This window comes from Danio rerio, chromosome 9 (genome assembly GCF_049306965.1).
Source record: "Danio rerio strain Tuebingen ecotype United States chromosome 9, GRCz12tu, whole genome shotgun sequence".
Classification (NCBI taxonomy): Eukaryota; Metazoa; Chordata; class Actinopteri; order Cypriniformes; family Danionidae; genus Danio; species Danio rerio.
This window is the reverse complement of record NC_133184.1, coordinates 27,328,050-27,348,607: the sequence shown is the minus strand read 5'-3', so window position 1 is coordinate 27,348,607 and position 20,558 is coordinate 27,328,050. Positions and strand designations below refer to the sequence as shown.

General features: G+C 36.0%; 1 protein-coding gene across 12 annotated transcripts in view; it reads right to left on the bottom strand.

The window, feature by feature from the left end:
• The window catches only part of zeb2a (zinc finger E-box binding homeobox 2a), a 271,323-nt gene that overhangs the window by 116,496 nt on the left and 134,269 nt on the right, over nt 1-20,558 (bottom strand). For 8 of the 12 annotated variants that reach the window (XM_073911414.1, XM_073911424.1, XM_073911411.1 and 5 more), the window contains one exon: nt 2,790-2,948. The exons of the other annotated variants lie outside the window; for them this stretch is intronic. The gene's annotated coding sequence lies outside the window, so the exon portion shown is untranslated. The remainder of the gene's footprint in view (nt 1-2,789; nt 2,949-20,558) is intronic. 12 annotated transcript variants of the gene reach the window in all.

Genomic DNA, 20,558 nt, shown 5'->3' with positions numbered 1-20,558 from the left:
CTTAGCTGATGATTGATTATAAGCTTGTTTGGCATGCTGTCCCAGGAGAGAACCCTGAGCTCATAAGCTCCTCGAGCCCGGGGTTCCCTCCTGTTTGCAAAGCGAGAGAGGAGTTTGAGCTCAGGTAGATCTCGAGAACTCCCCTGCTAAAGTAGCTAATGAACAGATAGTGACCACTTACTAGGTGCATGTCTATGGTGCCTATTTGCATTAGTCAATTAACTTAAGTTGCATGTCTTTGGACAGTGGGAGGAAACCAGAGAACCCAGGGGAAACCCACATGAGCATGGGGAGAATGTGTAAACTCCGCACAGACAAGTCGGCTGGCTTGGTATGGACTAGAACCAATGATGTTCTTGCTGTGAGGCAACAGTGCTAACCACTGGGCCACCGTTCCATCCATTTAGGAAAGGAGGAGTAAGGGTGGAAGGGGGGATTCTTCAAAACGAAGATGGCTGTCCTATGGAACTTGGGGTTTTTATAGTGGCTTAGGAGTCGTCTGATTGGTGAATCATAAATTGAATAATGCGGGGCCGGCTGCAAGCAATCATAAGCACATGATCCTCTCGAGATTAGTTTATGAATAAACTTCACTAAAACCTGAGAAGTCAAGATGCTTACTTACAGGATCTCCCAAATGGTTTTACAAGAACTTGAACCATGTTTTAGACTATATCAAAGGCTGATCCTGTTCAGTTGATATCAGCTCCAATACACAGTAAATAAATGGAAATAGGAAATATCAACTCCTAAATGTAAAATTTTCTTTTTCCTCTTTTATTGTAAATTGCTCAATTATTATTTTTATTATTTTTCATTTTCATTATTTTTTTCTCAGGGAATATGCTTGTTCTTAATTCAAAATTTTTTATTTATTTTATTTTGAGAGGATAGCGGGAAAATAAGAAAACTAAGTCTGTAATTTTTCCTATGTTGTATTGTATACTACTATGTATGGTCTTGTTACACACCAACAAAATAAATAAATACATAATAAAAAGTAATATGACTTTTAATATTGTGAAAGTTGCCATCACTGATAAACAGTATTTGAGGATCAAATGTTAGTTAATTTAAATGAATAAGGGTGCATCAAATTATCAGTTGCAGAAAATTATCAGCCAAAAAATGAAAAAGCAATTTTGGACTGTTAATTACAGAGAAAAATTGACCAAAAAATGACCCCAAAAAGAGTTATGCTGTGCCATACTGTCCAGTATACTGGTTTCACTACCCTCCAGCAGTAGACACTGCGTACTGGACACAGAAAGCACTTCATTTTATAACCCATTCATTTCAGTGCATTTCCCAGAGATGGGTTGTGGCTAAAAGGGCATCCGCTGCGTAAAAACGTGCTGGATAAGTTGGTGGTTCATTCCGCTGTGGCGACCTTGAAATAATAAAGAGACTAAGCTGAAGAAAAAAAAAATTAAATGAATGAATTTCAGTGCATAATGCTGTTTTTTGGGGTATTGACAAAATCAAAATGATTTTGATGAAATAACATGATGGCAGGACATTTCTATGTAGTATACTTATTTCTGCTGCTTCCAATAGTGCTACTATGCTGTCATGGCAACCGGTAAACTGACGATTCTGGATTCACTGTCAATAATATGTGACCCTGTACATAAGTGTACACTTTTGGAAATCAATAAGCTTTCATTGGTGTATAATTGGCCGTCATGATGGCGCAGTGAGTAAAAAAAAAAAAAATGTTAAATTTTGTAGGTTGTAAATATTTTTCTTGAATTTAATTGTATTATCTTTCAATATCTAAACATGTTTGGTGACTAAAATATTATTTAAATAAATATATCTGTTTAGTTAATTTTTTTTTTTAAATACACCAAAATACATTGCCTATATAAAATGAGAAATGGCTAAAAATAATAATTTTCAAAATGGGGTGTACTCAGTTATGCTGAGCACTGTATAATAAATCATTATTTTAAATCATTTTTGGTTTTGTTTTTGGTCAAGTGCATCCAGAAATTTCGGTTTCAATTCAGAATTTTCTTTTTAGTGTTTTCCTAATGCATTTCTAGAAGGATATTTTCAGATTCACACTTGTAAGTCTGCTTCTAAATGCTAATATAGAAGTCATTCACACAAACACTATTGGCGACACACTAAATAAAGCACAAATTTGATATTAGTAGGTATAACATGAAACCCTAAAGTACATAATTGATTGAAAAGACACACTACTTACTACATGGCATTTAAAAACTAATTTTAGAATCAACAAAGACTCAAGCAATTTTTCGCCACAACTCTCGTAGATGCCAGTTCTCATACAAGAAAATCGTCTTATTTGCCAGTCATTGTTAAACAGTTCTGCGATACCTCTGACATAGAAACTACACTCATCTCGGTGATGTCCCACCGACTCAGCTTTGCTCTTGGCCACTAATGTCAATGGAAGCCACACAACTTTCAGTTGCTTTGTCAGTACAAATCACTGCATGTGTGAATTTCCACTTAGCGTTTGATTCAAAACACTGCTTTCAACACTCACAGTACATTTCAGGCAAATCTTCAAAGCTCAAGTTCCCCAAACCTCTGCTAAATAAAATCACACTTCTGTCGTGATTCCAAAACAAGCTTGTTTAAACATCTGAGATGGTATAGTCACTTTTTTCTCCCTGAGTAGAGTGTAAATGCTGTGTTTACACTTGACCGCCACATCTCATTAAGAAGCCTCTACACTCCGTCTGCCTAAATACTGCGTCACCCTCTTTCTCCCCGTTTGTTTTCTCTGTCATTCACCATGTATTTGCACTCACTCAGCCTGTGGGTTTGGCCCCTGGCAGCAGCGCACACTGGTTAGGGTGTAACCGCACCCCTCGTCTGCTCCATCGTCCCGCTCGTCCTCTCAGCCATGTGGTGTGAGGTAACACGGCTGACCACAACTGTAAGTAGTTCCACCTTCGGCTCATGGAAACCTGGGGAGAGGACAGGACCGTCAATTATGGCCGGCATCTTCCAGAAGAAAAATACATTTCTCACTGTTAGCGGTCGAGGTATGGCAGTAAGGAGTTTAATGATGAGGTGGAGGGGCCAGCTAAATTAAATCTCATCTGATGACCTCCATTATTAAGATTCATTAAAGGAGCATCAGTTCTTGTAACATAGTTTTAAAAACCATGACAAACACTGACGGCGTCAATAGCTGCAGCTCATCTAATGTGAAAAGGCTGCGTGCTACAGTCAATACGTTGGTTCAGAGCGGAATCGGCGCCAGGATGAATTACTTAAGGGGTTGTTTGAAATTTTTGAGGGGGTATACATTTGTCACTTTGTCCTAATGCAATGTCATGCTGATGAAATGTGTGACTTCTCCATTGTGGTCGACTGAAGGACCAAGCGATTCATTTGACATTACATCATTTAACATCATTTGACGATTGTTTGAGGGCGAAGCAGTGGCGTTTCTGTGTGGAGTTTGCATGTTCTCCCTGCGTTTGCGTGGGTTTCCTCCAGGTGCTCCGCTTTCCCCCACAGTCCAAAGACATTCGGTACAGGTGAATTGGGTAGGCTAAATTGTCCGAAGTGTATGAGTATGAATGAGTGTGTGTGTGGATGTTTCCCAGGGATGGGTTGCGACTGTAAGGGCATCCGCGGCGTAAAATTGGCTGGGTAAGTTGGCGGTTCATCCGCTGTGGTGACCCCGAATTAATAGGGACTAAGCTGAAAAGAAAATAAATGAATTAATGAATGACGATTGTTTGACATTACGTTTGTAATTTTAAAGAAATAAATATTTTAAAGGATAATTATGATATTATGAACTGTTATTACAATTGAACTTGCATCTAATATCTATTTTCTCCTTGCTATTAAAAACAGTCCAATTTTATGTGTTGATCAAGGATAAAAACAGTGATGGACTAAGGGGAAAAGTAATTTATCATTTGTATTGTTAGTGGTTTGAATTATCTACAATTTACATTAAAAAAATTATATAAACTTTATATTAGATGACTTAGATACAAGGTATTTTTCAGTTTGTGAGCTTGACCAGGTCTGCGTTTTTCAATAGCAATGTTTCTTGGTTCCTATGTAAAAAGGCATGTAACATAATCGCGCAATACTTTCTACGTGCTACTTTAGAGTCGCTGTCCATTTCAAAAGTGCTGAAATATAACCTTATATGGAATTAGTCCGAACGTTTAACCCAATAATTGCCATCTCTTGTGGATTAGCAATCAATATAAAGCACCTACATGCAAGACGGGACATAAAACTGCTGAAAAAGAAGGTTAAAGAACATGCTATCAATATGAAATGTTTAATAAATGACAGATTTTTGTTTTAGAGTTCATCCCTGTTTCCCAATCGTTTTCCAGTTTTTTCAAGCATGTTTCATTTTATTTCATTCATTATTTTCTTTTCAGCGTGTATTCATTTTTAGTCAGTTGCTTAATGTAGATGTGTATTTCTGTTTTTGTTATTTTGTTTTGTGCAAGTGCTTTTTTTATTATTTAATTTATAAATTCATAAAATAAGACTAATAGATCGTCTAGGAAAATGTACAAAAATAATTCAAATTATATTCAATATAGACTCTCCATAAACGGCATAAATGACAAAAGTTCATGCTTAGATTTCATTCTTCCATTCATTTTCTTTTCAGCTTAGTCCCTTTATTAATCAGGGGTCGCCACAGTGGATTGAACCGGCAACTTATCCAGCAAGTGTTTTACGCAGCGGATGCCCTTCCAGCCACAACCCAGCACTGGGAGACACCCATACACTCTCCTTCACATACATACAGGGCCAATTTAGCTTATCCAAAACACCTATATCGCATGTCTTTGGACTGTGGGGAGCACCCGGAGGAAACCCTCAGGAACATGGGGAGAACATGCGAACTCCACACAGAAATGCCAACTGCCACAGCCGGGGCTCGAACCAGTGACCTTCTTGCTGTGAGGTGACAGCGCTACTCACTGCTCCACTGTGTCGCCCCATGTTTAGATTTCACAGAGTTTATATAAATATATATGTCATATATGCAGGTTATATTACAAAATATTGTTACTTAATTAATATTGTAGTATTGCTACTATAATTCTACAACTACAATTCAAAAAAGCGCTACTTAATTTACAATGATTTTGTGAAACAGACCGCAATATTAAGATCACTTTTATGATATACTAAGCCTTACAATGCTTTTAGGAAGCACAACCCTAAACAGAACGACAATATTAACTATTATCACCCTTATATTTCTGAGTTCAAGCAGATAAAGAATATCTCTCAACCAAAGTGCTCATCGCTATGTCAAATCATTTGGTGAAATACAGTTGATATAACACGCTGAATCATAAGCTAGACATCTCTTTGTCTGTGAGTGTTTGGTGGTCTGAGACAAGTCTGAGAATGACTCTGCTTTAGATATGGTTGCACAAGTAACATACAAATAAACTCTCTTCCAGTCTCTAGTTACGAGCAAAGAATTTTTTTTTTTAACAGATACAAATTTAAATACTTGATGGGAATCGAAGGGTGTGTTTGCAACTGGCAGGTTTGGTTTGATTAAAATAAACTCTACTCTGATTATTACGTTCGGTTAATTTAAATAAGTGCAAACACTGTTACCCAGACTATGATGGTTACCAGACAAACTGAATTTGTTTGTATGGGGGAACAAGATGCATTTTGTAGGGTATTGGTCTACTTCAAATCAAATTCTGGTGTGGTTCAACTGAAATGTAAATGCACCACTGACACAAACAAACCAAAAACAAGACGTGGTGTCACAAAATCAATCCCATAAACATTAACAAACTGTTCAAGCATGCCTTTTTTTCCTATTAGAGTTGTGATGTTACCTTTATGTGGATATTCAGTAAGTTATATTGCCAAAAAAACTTAATTGTCTGTTTACTCTGTGATGAAGAGGAGTCAATTATTACATACTATTTGCATTCATATTCGTCTTTCATTGTTCCAACATATAAAATATACAAAACAGAAAACATGCACGTGTAGTTAATATTTCACTATGTTTCTATGGTTACATGAGCAAAAAAAACGGAGTTTAGAAATGTAGGTGATGTGTTTTCCTGCCCATTTTTACACAATATTCTCTCCTGAGGAAAGCTTTAGCTCCTTCACATGCCAGATAGAAGCATAAAATCCACATATACTGCAATCTTTCCTGAAAACAAAGTTGAGTTGTGTGAAAGCCAGTCTTCATTTCAGTGGCGATCTGAGCGTGACTTAGAAAGATCAATTTTCAAATTACGCCTGTGGCTACGCAAGTAGCATCAAACACTTGAAAGCCTTTGATTTTAGTCCTGCATGCTGAATATGTCACAGTATTTATAAACAAGAATACCCTTATGCGCTTAGGTTTACATTTTTGTGTTGCGGGTTTGTGTAGAGTCCTAAAACTTAAGGATGTCATTGATGGAGCCAAGATCCTGTTTGACAAATTTCAAACGGGTTTAATCCAGTCACATGTAAGAGACAGTATTTCAGCATTTTAATAAATGATTTATCTCATCAATCACAGTAAAAAAAAAAAAAAATTCATTAGGAAAAACCAAGAACAGGAATTATAAAGTTAAATGGGATAATTATATATTTCACAATAGGTTAATGAGCCAGATCGTGTGAGGAAAGAAGCAAGTGCCTCTCATTTCATTTCACAAGAAACATTAAATCTGGTTATTCACCTCCAATATACATTGGATAATGGTTATAAATAATATCTCAAACTAAGTTAGATCTGTGGGGAATATGATTATGGTTTTGAAGTCGTGGCAGAGCTTCAAAGAGCCTGCTTGCTCGTGTCTGATGCCAAAGATTAAGAACACAGATGAAATGCTCTTCGCTGTGAACGCTGCTCTGTATTAAAAGATTGTGAGGCAACGCTGGCTGTCACTGAATGAAATGATAAAGTGAATGAATGTAATTTATCAGTGTTACAGTTTGTTAAAAAGAAATGACTTAATAATTTATCTAACCTCTAGCGAATGTGATCATTTACTGGATATACAACGTTGCTTGTCTCAGATGTTTTCTTGTTTTTTTGTCTATTGTTTTTAGTTGTTCTGTTATGTACACTAACAAGATAATCCTAGACTTATGAGAAGTCTTGATAATTTATTTGAGAGAATGTAGGACCCAAAACTAAATATAACATCCAACTTTTAATCCATAGTACCTTTTTGATACAAACCAATAATGATTTTGTCATATTGTTTAAATGAAAAATTTCAATGGGGAGTGTTAAAAAGATTGATGTGTTCAGCCATTCCGTCATATCTTAATTTTCCAAGTTGTTCCACCTTTTTAAAATTACGTGTGAAGTTAAAATTAAACTTTGAAGAATCAACTGCTTTTTGAATTATTATTATTATTGTTGTTATTGTTGTTATTTTCGATTGTTTGATTAGAATCACACATTGCATTTTAGTTTTACAAGTTTTACAAAGTTTTACAAGGAAACAAAAAAGCAAAAGGTCAAGTAATTTACATTTAATTGAACATTATATTATATTGGGACATTTCATGCAAAGATTGCAATTTACACTCCCTAATGTTATTTTAAAACTTAGTTGCTTTTTATGTGGTACATATAAATTGCAAATTCTGAGAAATGTAGGGCATCACGGGGTGCTGTGGGTAGCACATTCGCCCCACAGCAAGAAGGTCACTATATCAATCCCTAGGTGGGTCAATTGGTATTTTTGTATGTAATTTGTGAATGAATATACTAAATTGGCCGTAGTGTATGTGTGTGAATGCAAGATTGTATAGGTGTTTCCCAGTGTTAGGTTGCGGCTGGAAAACATATGCTGGATAAGTTGGTAGTTCATTTCGATGTAAGCCTAAAAGAAAATGAATAAGAAATTTATCTTAATATTATTATTATTATTATTATTTAATAAGTACATATTTTTAGTATGATAAATAGTATGTATTTAACCAGGAATAAAGCACTTTGAGAAATTAAAAATCTATCATGCAAGAGCATCCTGATAAAAAAAAAAAAATACTGGATACTGTTCCAGCTGCAACCCATCTTTGGGAAACATCCATACACTCTCATTCACACTCATACACTACAGACAATTTAGTCTACCCAATTCACCTGTACCGCATGTCTTTGGACTGTGGGGGAATCCAGAGCACCCGGAGGAAACCCACACAAATGCAGGGAGAACATGCAAACTCCACACAGGAACACCAACTGACCAAGCCGAGGCTCGAACCAGCGGCCTTCTTGCTGTGAGGTGAAAGCACGACCTGTGCCACTGCGCTACCTATATCACGGTTTTAATACCGCTAAAATATTCTGTTATACCATTTCCTAGATATATACAAGTATGTTTTTAATGTATTTTTTATGTGTCATAAAGAAATCTGCGTTTCGGAAACTAATAAGACAGCAGAAGTCAAAGATTTATTTTCACAATTTAACTTGACATGTCTACTGCTCCAAAATATTAGAAATGTCTCTTAAATTGAAGTATATTGTGTTCTATAGGGATAAAGTTTTATTTTATTTATTTTATTATTTTTACCCAGACATTTAAAATGAACTTATTTTAGAGCAGTAATCACAATACTGTAATATCGTGGTATTTAATCTAAGGTTATAAGTTTATAAGGTTCTCATACCGTCAGAAACTTATACCAGCCCATGCCTATTGAGTACACCCCTCACAACTTTCTCATTTACATTAATATCTTCTACAGGATGCTTTACAATATTATATTGTGCATATTTAACAAAATAACTTACAATAACAGTCCAAAAATTAGTAACATTCATATGTTAGGGAATAAATGTAATAAAAAAATTTTATAAACAGCAAAAATCAAGAGAAACCAAAAATATTTTGGATGTTTTTGAAATTTTGAGGTTTTTTTTTTGCAATATTACCCATAAATATAAATGTATTATCTTTCTATTTCTAAACATGGTTCTAAAGATGTTCAGTGACTAAAATACTATTTTACTAAATGTACCTGTTTAATGTCTGTTTTGTTCAAATGTTTATTCACTAAGAAATATGATCAAATTTTCATTTTCAAAATGGGGTGTACTCAATTATGCTGAGCACTGTATGCAGTATAAGTATAAATCAGACAAAGCATTTTTAACTAGATGTTATCAACCTACAGAAGTTAAGCAGCACTCTTTAAAATACAGTAATGCTAGTAGTGGTAAAGGAAAATATTTTTTAACATTTATCATAACATTAAAACATTAACAACGCAAGAAAAGAAAAAAAACTGCTATTCACACAAATCTGCAACCACTACAAAAAATATTTATCATTTATGCCAGGCTATTTATTGTAGCTGGAGATGCCACTTTGAAAATAAAACCCCGCATCCTGCAGCTTACAACTGTTGCTTCGTATGTCCATAAATTGTTCAAGGCCTGAAGACTAAACATGCAATATGTACTGTATGTTCACGACATCACATTTTATAATTTTTTGCACGTTGTTTACACAGAGACAACAAAATTGTCACTTTCAACAACTGACAAGTTCCTTTTTTTAGGCCCCCAAAGTGGTGTTATTAGGCAAACGAATGGCCCAAACACATTCAAAGCGCTATTTGTAGTTGAAAGCGATGTCATGTAAATTCCCTCGAAGTTTTATGAGTTTCTTAAAAATGCCTCACAACAACATTCACTATTGCAGTTTAACGATTCGGGACTCTCATTCCAGTGATGTTCTGATTCCATTTCGGGAGTGTTTATGACATTAAATGCCCCTCTGAGAAGAAGGTTGTCTCGACAGGCGGGACACAGGAAGGGACATGCACGTATGCACAGACCCACACACACACATTTGTTGTCCACAAGACTGGGGGCAACTCTTCATCACAGGAATTCTTGGGGAATTTCTGCTCTACCTCGCAGGCAAATGAAATTAGTGGGGATTGTGGTGACAGAGTAGCCATTGTGGGAATCATACAATGTGGTTCTTCATCCTCTGTGCACTGCTTGGGGTGGAAAGTCCTGTCTTGAAGGCTGGTTCGCTGGCCTGCAGGGGTGCTGTTATCCCCCTCCCCCCCACCTCTGCCCCAGACACGGTGGGATGCAGGCCAAGGAGGAATGATTAACTGATTACAAGGCCAGGGGTGTTTGTTGTGGCCCTGCTTGACACGAGAGGTTGCCCTTTGGTCACCTGACACACATGACTCATTTAATACCTGGACCGATGGCAGGCCTGATGAAGTCAGTTTTGGTTTTGGACAAATGTGATTAACTAAAAAGCTTGGAATATTACATTTTGGCATGTATGTTTTGAGTCATGCTTTTTCGAAGATCAATCAATCTGTAGTTTGAAATCTAAGTACAAAATTTCTGCACGCCCATTTCCGTGTGGGCTTATTAGTAATTTATGACTGGTTTTTGTTAAACAGGCTTTTGAAAAGCTCATAGTTTACTCTGTACCAGTGTTGTGCTAGTTACTGAAAACTACTAACTAGTTACAATTACTAGTTACTTCATTTAAAAAGTTACTAAATTACTTTATCGATTACTTACACCATAAAGTAAAGCATTATTGTTAAAAGTAATTTTTGAGTTATGTTACCAAAGAACATTTTTAATGCTCCCCTCAATGCCTTTATAATGTCACTTCAGTGCTGCATGGAAAATACACTGTTGGTCAGCTTCACAGTTTTAATTAATTTGCATTCTCACAACTAAAACACAAGACAGACTTAAACAAAAAGTAATTTTAAACACTAATTTATTTAAGTCAGACCAGAACACAAATAATCAATAACACAAGGTGATAAACCAGCTGAATAATATATTCAGAAAAAAAGTGGCTTGAGCGTTATAAACATTTGCATTTAACCCTTAAACATGTTCTTTCACAGCTTGAATATGAAAACTAGTAAGAATATACAACAAACCCAAAACTTTTATGAAATAAACAAATGAAAGTAATCTGAATTATCAATCAGCATCAATTTGGTGAAACTCAGGTATTATAGACAACAATAAATGTTTTGCAGTTTAAACAAAATAAAAACAACAGCTGCTCAAAAATGAAAGCAAATGAGCAATTTCCAAACTAACCACAAATTAAACATGGTATGTCAACAACTTATGTAAAGTGTGAAATGTAAAATGTGCAAAATCTGCTGTTGTGTAACAGCTATAAAAATATGTAAAACAATAAAAAAACAAATCACAGCATTTTTCTGAGCAATACAACACTACACATTTAAGATAACATAGTGTATCTGTCTTTCGCGAGGGCACAATCGGTCTACCTCACATGCATTTGTTCTCTCTCGCGTGCACACTTGGCCTCTCTTGCGCGCACTCACTCTTTCTCATGTGCACTCAGTCTCTCTTGTATGCACACTTGGTGTACCTTGCGAGCATTCGGTCTCTGCTTTCGCTTGACTTTTGTCCAGTCTGCGCCTCATACACTAAGTGTCTTCTTTACAGTGGTTGGTTGGCATCCACGAATTCCACAATGGTTCACTGCTGTAAACACGAAGATGTGGGCTAGAATGTAGTCAAAATTAATTAACCTACAAAGTAACAGACAAACGCATCATATAGTAACTATAACAGAGTTACTATATTTAAAAAGTAATGCATTACATTAACACATTACGAGTAACACATTATTGCACAACATTGCTCTGTACATATACTCAATTTTTATATACAGTTTTATTGGATTTTTACAATTTACCACACAAACAATGCTACTGTACATTGACAGCCCTTATTTAAAAAAAATAAAAAAGAATATAAGACAACTTTATTTTGGAATTATGTAAAAGTATAAATTAATATATGTAATTATGTTAAAAAATGTCTGAAAGGTGGAGCTCAAATACGCTCTCTGATGCCCTTACATAACAGATAAATATATTTCTGTACATATTTTCATTGTTTATTTTATTTATATAAAAAATAAACAATCTGTTGTATTCTGTAAGCAGTGCTGTTTTTTAATTTTTATTTTTTTTATGATGTAGCAGCCAGCCATGATGTCAAAATTGGCTTTGATAAGAGCCAACTTAGTAACTTAATATATATTTTTTAATACCCCTAGTTAGATTTTATGTAGTACTTGTGCCATAAAAATTCATTTGCAAGTAAATTACCTTGAGATATTTACAGTGAAAAACTGAATTCTGGTCACCACTTAAGATTAAGTTGATTTTCAAAGTATCTGCCCAGCACCAGAGCAAGAGCTGGAGATTCAGGATTTTCCATGGCATCATAACAAACCTTGTGTTGCACTTGCTATTTAACTTGAAAGCAAAATCATAAGTGGAATACCATTATGCAGCATGTAAGAAGGCAACAATGTGATTCTTTCTATAGGTAGTGATCTGTATGCATATGGACTCATGTGAAATGCCAGCTTTTGTATTTACTGAACACAAGGGAACTTTACATTTCAAGCTAGGCAACTACTGTGGTAGATGAAATCTCATTGTTGAGACGGTATTCTAAAAATATGAGATGATCTGTTCGCTATTAAGGAGGTCTTTGTGGATGGCAGTTGGTCATACATTCCTCTGCACAATTACACATTGCCCCCTGTTCTAGGAACAGAGGTAGCATTATAACTGTAGCACACAAATGCATTTGGGGATTCAAACTGACAAAATAAAAATGAAACGCTAACTCAAAACACACATGGGTAGCTCTCCTACTTATTCTGAATGTTAAATTTGATTTCATTTGTTATGTTTTCAGGAGAAAGTAAATAAAATATCTCTTTGTCAAAACGGCAAGTTGTTTCCAGTGCAAATAAACACCCTCTTTGTTCTTGGTCTAACATATTTTTGCCTCAGGGCGCAGTTATTATCCTGTGTCTGGCCTTTATTGAAGTATGAATAGATTTGAACATCTAGATATAAAGACGTCATTTTACTAAACCTTAAAAAACAGGTCTGGGATGTTTTCGGAAATATAACTTTCAAGAGTGAAGCATTTAGTAGTGACCAAACTTTGAGGATCATGGCGTTTGCAAAACAACATAAATAATAAATCAGATTTTTTTTTCTTTTTATAAAATAGAGGAAACATGAATTTCTTTTTGCATTTCTGATTCACCACAGATTCCAGTAGATATTGTATTATTCTAGTAATTTAATTATATATTATATCATTTTTAAGGGTCAAGTTTAGTCATGTTTTGAAAGTCTAAGGCCCCGTTTGCACTGTCGGGTCTTGATGCCCAAATCCGATTTGTTGCCTATATCAGATTTTTTTTTTTTGCCTGTTCATTTACAAGTTCTTTTAATTGTGACCCATATCCAATTCATGTGTTTACACTTGCCATACAATTACACAATGTCATGCATGCATAAAAGCGGGTTCTAGCATCTGCGCAACACTAGCCAAGATAAAAGAAATTGTCTTGCTTTTAGCCCTGCGAAACATGCGAAATTCGCCCAACTTTAAAAAGATTTTGAGGCGGAGGAGAGGAGGAGAGAAAAGGGCCAACATTGTATATGAAGTCCTCCACCATTCAGAGAAATTTGTGGGTGCGAGAGAGATCTCAGGTCTGGTGGGAGCAAATTGTGGCGACTGACCACTTTCTTCATTCGTGTTTCTTCAGTTGTTGTTATTTACCGCGTCGGCGTCTCCACACACACTCTTTCTTCTACGTCATTAAACCGCGGAGAAGTACCACATTGTCGCAAGTTTAATGATGTACAAAACGGAATGCCTCAATAAATCCGGTCTGCCTGTTTACTTGATAGTTGCATTCTCATATATCCGATTTAAATCTTATTTATTTCCACTTATGGAGGCCTGAAATCGGTCTCTGAATATCCGAATGCATTAAGTGTTTTTTTCCGTGTTTACATGGTCATAGAACAAATCCGATCGGTGTCACATACGAGCAAAAAAATCGGAATTGGGTCTTAACTGGCAGTGTAAACGGGGCCAGATATTCAATCATTTATTCATTCACTGACTCGGGTAGGTGAAGAGATGGATAACGAAGAAATAATCATTTTTAAAGGTGTAGTTCACACAACAACAAGGTTTGTAAATGTGCATGGGATTGTTTGCCAACGCTGTGAATTAAGGGTAAAAATGTTTTAAATAATCTTGCATAGATTGATTCGAATTATCAAAAGCTATTTTCATGGGCATTTTGTCAGTTAAGCCAGGTCGAGTGCTTTCAGGTGGAGCAGCATTTACTAAACAGAGTTGTAATGCACTGAAAAGCGAAGCAAGCTTCATTACCGCTTAAAAATGAAAGATAATCATTTTGTGCTAATGACAGCCATTTGCGTAGCTTATGAAATAATATAATAACATGTTTTTACTCCAAACCCACCTCATAACTTGAGCAGAATGTTCTGTTTAAAGAGGTTAAAATCAATCCTTGGGTGAGATGATTCAATAGTGCCATGTTAATTAGTCATATTGCATCAATGAAAGCAGTAAATCTTCTGTTTATTAAGTGTCCGCTATAGGCATTTCCTGGGTTTCTTCTCCGTGGGTGTTTGAAGTTTTCACATTAGAGCGCCCTCTGGCCTTTAGAGGGGATTTCACAGGTCCATACTTCCATGACAAGATGTGCATGACAATCTCAGCTTTGTTTAATCACATTTGCAGTTTAATTTCCATTAACTGCCCAGCCCTAACCTCAATGTACCGTGAGAAGCCATATAATAATTTTTTCAAGACTGTATTTTTATTTATTTTTGACAAATTATTCTTAACTGTGCAACTCAATAAAGAAAAATCTTTCAAAAAGAATGGATGAAACGTAGGGAATCTTTAAATTTAAAGTATTTTCAGCCTAACAAAATGATATTGATTCTAGAAATCATGGCATAAAGTCAGTGTGTGTTACATTGGCATTACATGGTCTGAAAAATACAATAGCTGATACCATGTCTACACAAGCACGACTGACGAAGCACAACACAACAATGTCCAGTGCAGTCACGTTGTAAAATACAACAACACACCTACAAAACCACCTGTCTAGGCTATAGTAAGGAACTGTTTGCTTAAAAGTTAATTAAAATGTTTTGTTTAGACAGTGTCCAGATAAAGACTTTGTGGGTGTGTTTTGAAAATTTGACAACTGTTTTATTTCCAAAACACGTTTCAAGTTGTTAATGAGTTTTACCGTTGCACATTTACAATGTCTTTTGTGCAACAGGCTCATTGCATTGGGATACGTGCCCTGGCATTTGTCCAGCTGCATTTTGTATGTAAAACAAATGCTGTGGGGTGGTACTACACCATTGACAACTTCTCTTCATTTTTGAAAATGTATGGATGGCTTTTCTGGCAAGATTAGTATGCTTTGTAGCTTGCCTTGTATGGCGTTGGACTTCTGTGAGGTGTTTTAATCTACACAACATCTAACCACAACCATAGATAGTTTTGTTAGTTGATCATTTGTCTCAAACATCTGCTTAAAAATCAGAAAGCCGTGACTTCCCTTCAGCCTATAGTTTAAAAGTTTCTTATCAGACTTTACAGGCCTGTGGCACATTTGCCAACTACTTATAAGGCTTCGCTAATTACCATCAACCCATCACTATTTAAACTTGCAGAGACCAGGAACACAAAAGCCATGCTGGGCTTAGCAAACAGATTACCGCTCTTAGAAGTACACACAGTAAAGATTTAATCAACTCACTTGTGTTCTGGCACAGAACTGAAATTGAGCTTTAACTTTATTGGGGCTGTGTGTGATTTATCACTCTGTGATCCAAGAACTAACATTTCATACCTGTTTTTAAGCATGAATTCCAGCCTCCTGCCACCCCAACACATCATTAACACACAGCCTGACTTATTTTTTTCTGTACTTAACCACAGCGAGTTCTTAAATAAGTCCTGCATGTCCTTAATTTTATCTTCTCCCTGAATTACAGCCACCCAGACGGTGCTTCCCTGGAGGATTCTGACTATTGTGGTGGCACTAATTTAACCACTGACCTCCTAAATGATATTGTCTCTTTCTTCATCTAGATTTTTCCACATTCTCGTTTGAGCACATATCTCTTCGCCATGTTGTTCGTTGTGTTTCTTTTTTTCCCCCTTGAGGACCTCATAAGCTGAACAAAGATAAAGTCGCTGCATTCCTGCGTTTCCTCCTGGTGGGAGGTAATGCTCTGATTCCAGTGATGAGCACATCTTGACTTGCGGCACCGACCCATCTGGGTTCAATATGCCCCTTGTCACTATGTCATCTATGCCTAAACAAATCCTTTGATTTGGGTAAATCACAGGCTGGAGTGTAATTTTGTATTTTTATCTCCAAGGCAAAAGATTCAGCTGTAGTTAAAGTACCTGCATTTGAAACAGAGCAATGTGGCATTGAGATTTGAAATCAAATTGACTTTATTAAGAAGACGTGAATACAATTAGTGAATTAAAAGAACAATTGTCAACATTTAGGGCCTTGTCATACACCCAGTGCAATAAGGTGCAAAACATGTTTTGCACAATCTGTTGCTATTTTTAGACCAGCACAATCCTAATTTTCACATTTTGCACCACATTGTAAAAATAGCAAATGCATTTGTGCCACTTTGTCGACTCATGAGTGTTCTGGTCTATAAAAGAGTTGTGTTAGGGCGCATTGTTTGCACGTTGCTATTTTGAGAAACTGAAATAGACTGACTAGCTGAAAGCTGGTCTATAATCCAGTAATTGTTATTATTAGTAGTATTATTAATTATATGCATATTTATATTTGTTTGAATAAAAACAAGTTTAGATTTGCCTGCTGTTGGGTTTTGGAGACATCTGCATCACCATATGGGGCATAAGAATAGGACGCGTGTTTGGAAATCACCACACTTCATTCTTTATTGTTCATTAAATCCTTTGCTGGAAATTAAAACTGAATTTAGAAATAGTTTTGAAAAATCTTTGCAGTTATCAAACAAAATTAAATATGTAGGCTAATGGAAGTCTTCAGTGGAGTGCGTACAACACCGTTTCTTTATCCACAAAAGTAAAGGAATAAAGAGTAAAAACAAAGTACAGAGAAAGTAAAGAGGCCAAATAGAGGAGGCTCGTTCTTTAGATGATTTACTTAACCGTTTACACGCTAGCAAAGCATTCAGCTTTTACACTTACAAAGTCCACCATGTTCAGTAAATAGCAAATGCACCATAGTGTGACACAACTGACTCTTGAAGGGAATGGGAGATGAGACTCTGATTGGTTTAATGGACGTTATGCTCAAAACAAACCCCTAACTTATTATGAGAATAAACACAATCCTGTTAGACCATGCGCTATGGCGCTGAGCGTGTTTTTCCATCCTTAAAATAGCAAAAGTGTATTTAGACATGCTCTTATTGCTTTTGCACCATGCGCTTTAGATTTTGCACCTAGATCGTTAAAATAGAGCCCTTAAAGTGGATCAAAACCTTTCATCAAAGATGTCCTAAAATCAAAATGTGTACACGTTCTTGTCTTTGGACAACTTTGATCAACTTTTTTTTGATCCATTTTAAATGTTGACTACTGTAGATTAATAATAATTAACTAATACTGCATAACATGACTTTAAGAGATAAAATATTTTGTGTGCAATGGTGCATTTGTATGAAAAACATTATAATTGCAAAGTAGAATGAAAAATATATTGACATATTTTCTTTCGTACTTATCATATTAACTTTTAGACATCACAATATTTAACTTTGGAAGAGTTATGGAATCAATATTTAGAGAAATAATCTTGGTTTTCGACCACAGCAATAAAGATGTCTGTTAATTTGACTGAAATAAATGTTATTAGACATTTATTGAATAAAAATAAATACATTTTACTTAACGCCTTTCTAGTGAAAAATGAGGTATAGTATCATTTGTGTCTAATGTTATACCCTTTAAAACTTGATTCTTTCAAATTCTTACTTTAATTATTTACTTTTCCTATTAGTAATAGCCATCATTCCCATACACTAAATGCAAAGAAGAAGAGAAAATAGCTTGGACATTCTGCTAAATATTGGCCTATTGTTGTCCTCAAAATGCAGAAAGTCAAAATAAAGGTAAGTAAATAGTTTAAAATGTTTGCCAAAGTTTTACTTCAAGCTTTTTTCTTTTTCACAAAAACAATACCCCAGTGAAAATTCAAAGTAGATTTGCCTAATACAAAAACATATAAACAATGCATGTCTCTGGAAGTTCACGCATAAGGCATCTGGGGTCTTCCAGAGTAAGGTTTCAGATGGAGTTTTAGATTGGATTAGAGGAACACAAGTGAGCAGAAGGGAAACTCAGCAGCTGTTGTTCCCCCAGGTGAGTGGGACACCCGTGACTTAAGGCTGTCTGAGATAATGGCACTGTCTCACCCCTTCATCTCCCACTGTCTCCACATCCTACCAGTAAGGCCCCGTTTACACTAGTGCGTATTAGTTTTAAAACGGCGTTTTAGAATGAAAACGATCCGCGTCCACACTCGCGTTTTACCCAGCGTTTCTGAACTGCTCTCCGTCCACACCAAAACGCTCAAAACGCACATCACGTGACCACACACACACACTTTGGCAATCGCTGGAGCCCATCTACCCAGATGAGAGCTCTGCTAGTCGGACTTCTCATCAAGCATCTCCCGCTGGATCTAATCTCACTATATTTATTAAACGTGATATTTCATTCATCTTGTTGTCTTTATCTAACGACATATTCCCTGACTTTGGTCACTGGAATCTATTACTTGTTCTCAGGTAACGTGTTTTGGCTGAGCGCAAAGATAAGTTAATGATTAATGTAAGCACGTAGCCTACATTCTGTATATTGACTGATCGCTTGCCTTTATTTCCTATAATGTATAAACTTATTGTATGTTATACTTTTATAATGGCCATTATCGATTATTAAAACTGATATTCAGCAAAAGAGAGGCTGTGTTTCGTATTTTCACTGAAATTGAAAGGAGGCAGTTGTTATCGGCTCCGTTTTGTTATAAATATGCACACAGTGAAGATGACGCTCATGCAGCACGACGCCTCAACATGTCTGCTGTCTGTTTAGTTGTTAATATTAAAATAAAAATAGGCAGTTCCTCATATCAAGTTTACATTTTATTGTTGAGAAAGTGAAACAACGTAGCCAAGGTGATGGGAATGAAGTTATAAAGTACACTGTTCCCTGTGAAGATTGACGCGTGTCCTCGGTATGTTTTCCATATCAAACTGAGAAGAAGAGATGCAGCCTTGATCAAACTTGCGAAGTCTGAACTTACACGGAGAAGATTCAGGACTGAACTGTGTGTTAGGCTACTTAATATTGAGGAAAAGCCCCAATCAGAGAGGCGAATGTCTGCAGCCCCGCCTCCGTTTTCAGTTATCTCCGTCTTTCCCCATCCACACTGAGACGGAGCAGCAGCGTTTTAGAATGAAAACGCCCTCTCCAGCGTTTTCGAAACGCTCCGTTTTCGGCGCTCGAGAACTCCGGCGTAGTGTGGACGGATGGCGTAACCGTAGCAAAACTTATGCGTTTTCAAACTAAAACGCATTAGTGTAAACGGGGCCTAAGAGTTTAATGATTAATCCTTCAAAGTGTGCTAGAGATGTCTGGGTAAACATTCACTCATATTTCCTTTGTGTAATCTCATGCCTCATTTCTGGTGTTTTGTTTTATTAGTAAAATGAGACTATGATAACACCTTCCAAAAGTGTCTGCTGCAGAATCTGCTAAAAAGACACTCATACAGCTGTTACTGACAAACTGATAGGATTTTTAGAACACTTCACAATAGTATTCAAGACAGTGGCATTGGTTTGTAATACATTTGGTTCAATAAACCAATGTTTGTTCAGCATTTATCTATCTTGGTTAACTTTCATTTATATTGCAGATTAGTTTGTTTCCTAATACACTGACTGATTAAATTATTGCTATAACTAATACAGCAAAGACCAACTAGATTTCCACCTTCTGTACATCTACCTGCATCTAGCCTTGGAATATAGTATGAATAGTATTTTCATTTTTTTTTTCAGTACCAGTTTTCTTTATCTGTATCTAACCTACAATACACTACCTGACAAAAGTCTTGTCGCCTATCTAGGTTTTAGAAAAAACAAATAATAACTCGACTTCTAGTTAATTATTTGGTATTAGAAGTGGCTTATATGAAAGGCAAAGGTCTTTAGTTTACACTTATTTTACCAAAATAAAATATGATCATGCTTTGTTAATTATTTAATTGGACAGTAAGGTCTGACTTTGCTTAGACAAAATTCTTGTCACTTAACAGAAATCATGTACAATATAGAATATAAAGTCATGGTGCAGTGGAAAAAGAATTAATATTGTGTATATGATTCCCATGAGCTTGGAGGACTGCATCCATACATCTCTGCAGTGGCTCAAATAATTTATTAATAAAGTCATCTGGATTGACAAAGAAGCATTCTTGCAGGACTCCCAGAGTTCATCAAGATTTTTTTTATTCATCTTCAATGCCTCCCCCATCTTACCCCAGACATGATCAATAATGTTCATGTCTGGTGACTGGGCTGGCCAATATTGGAGCACCTCGACCTTTTTTATTTTCAGGAACTTTGAGGTGGAGGCT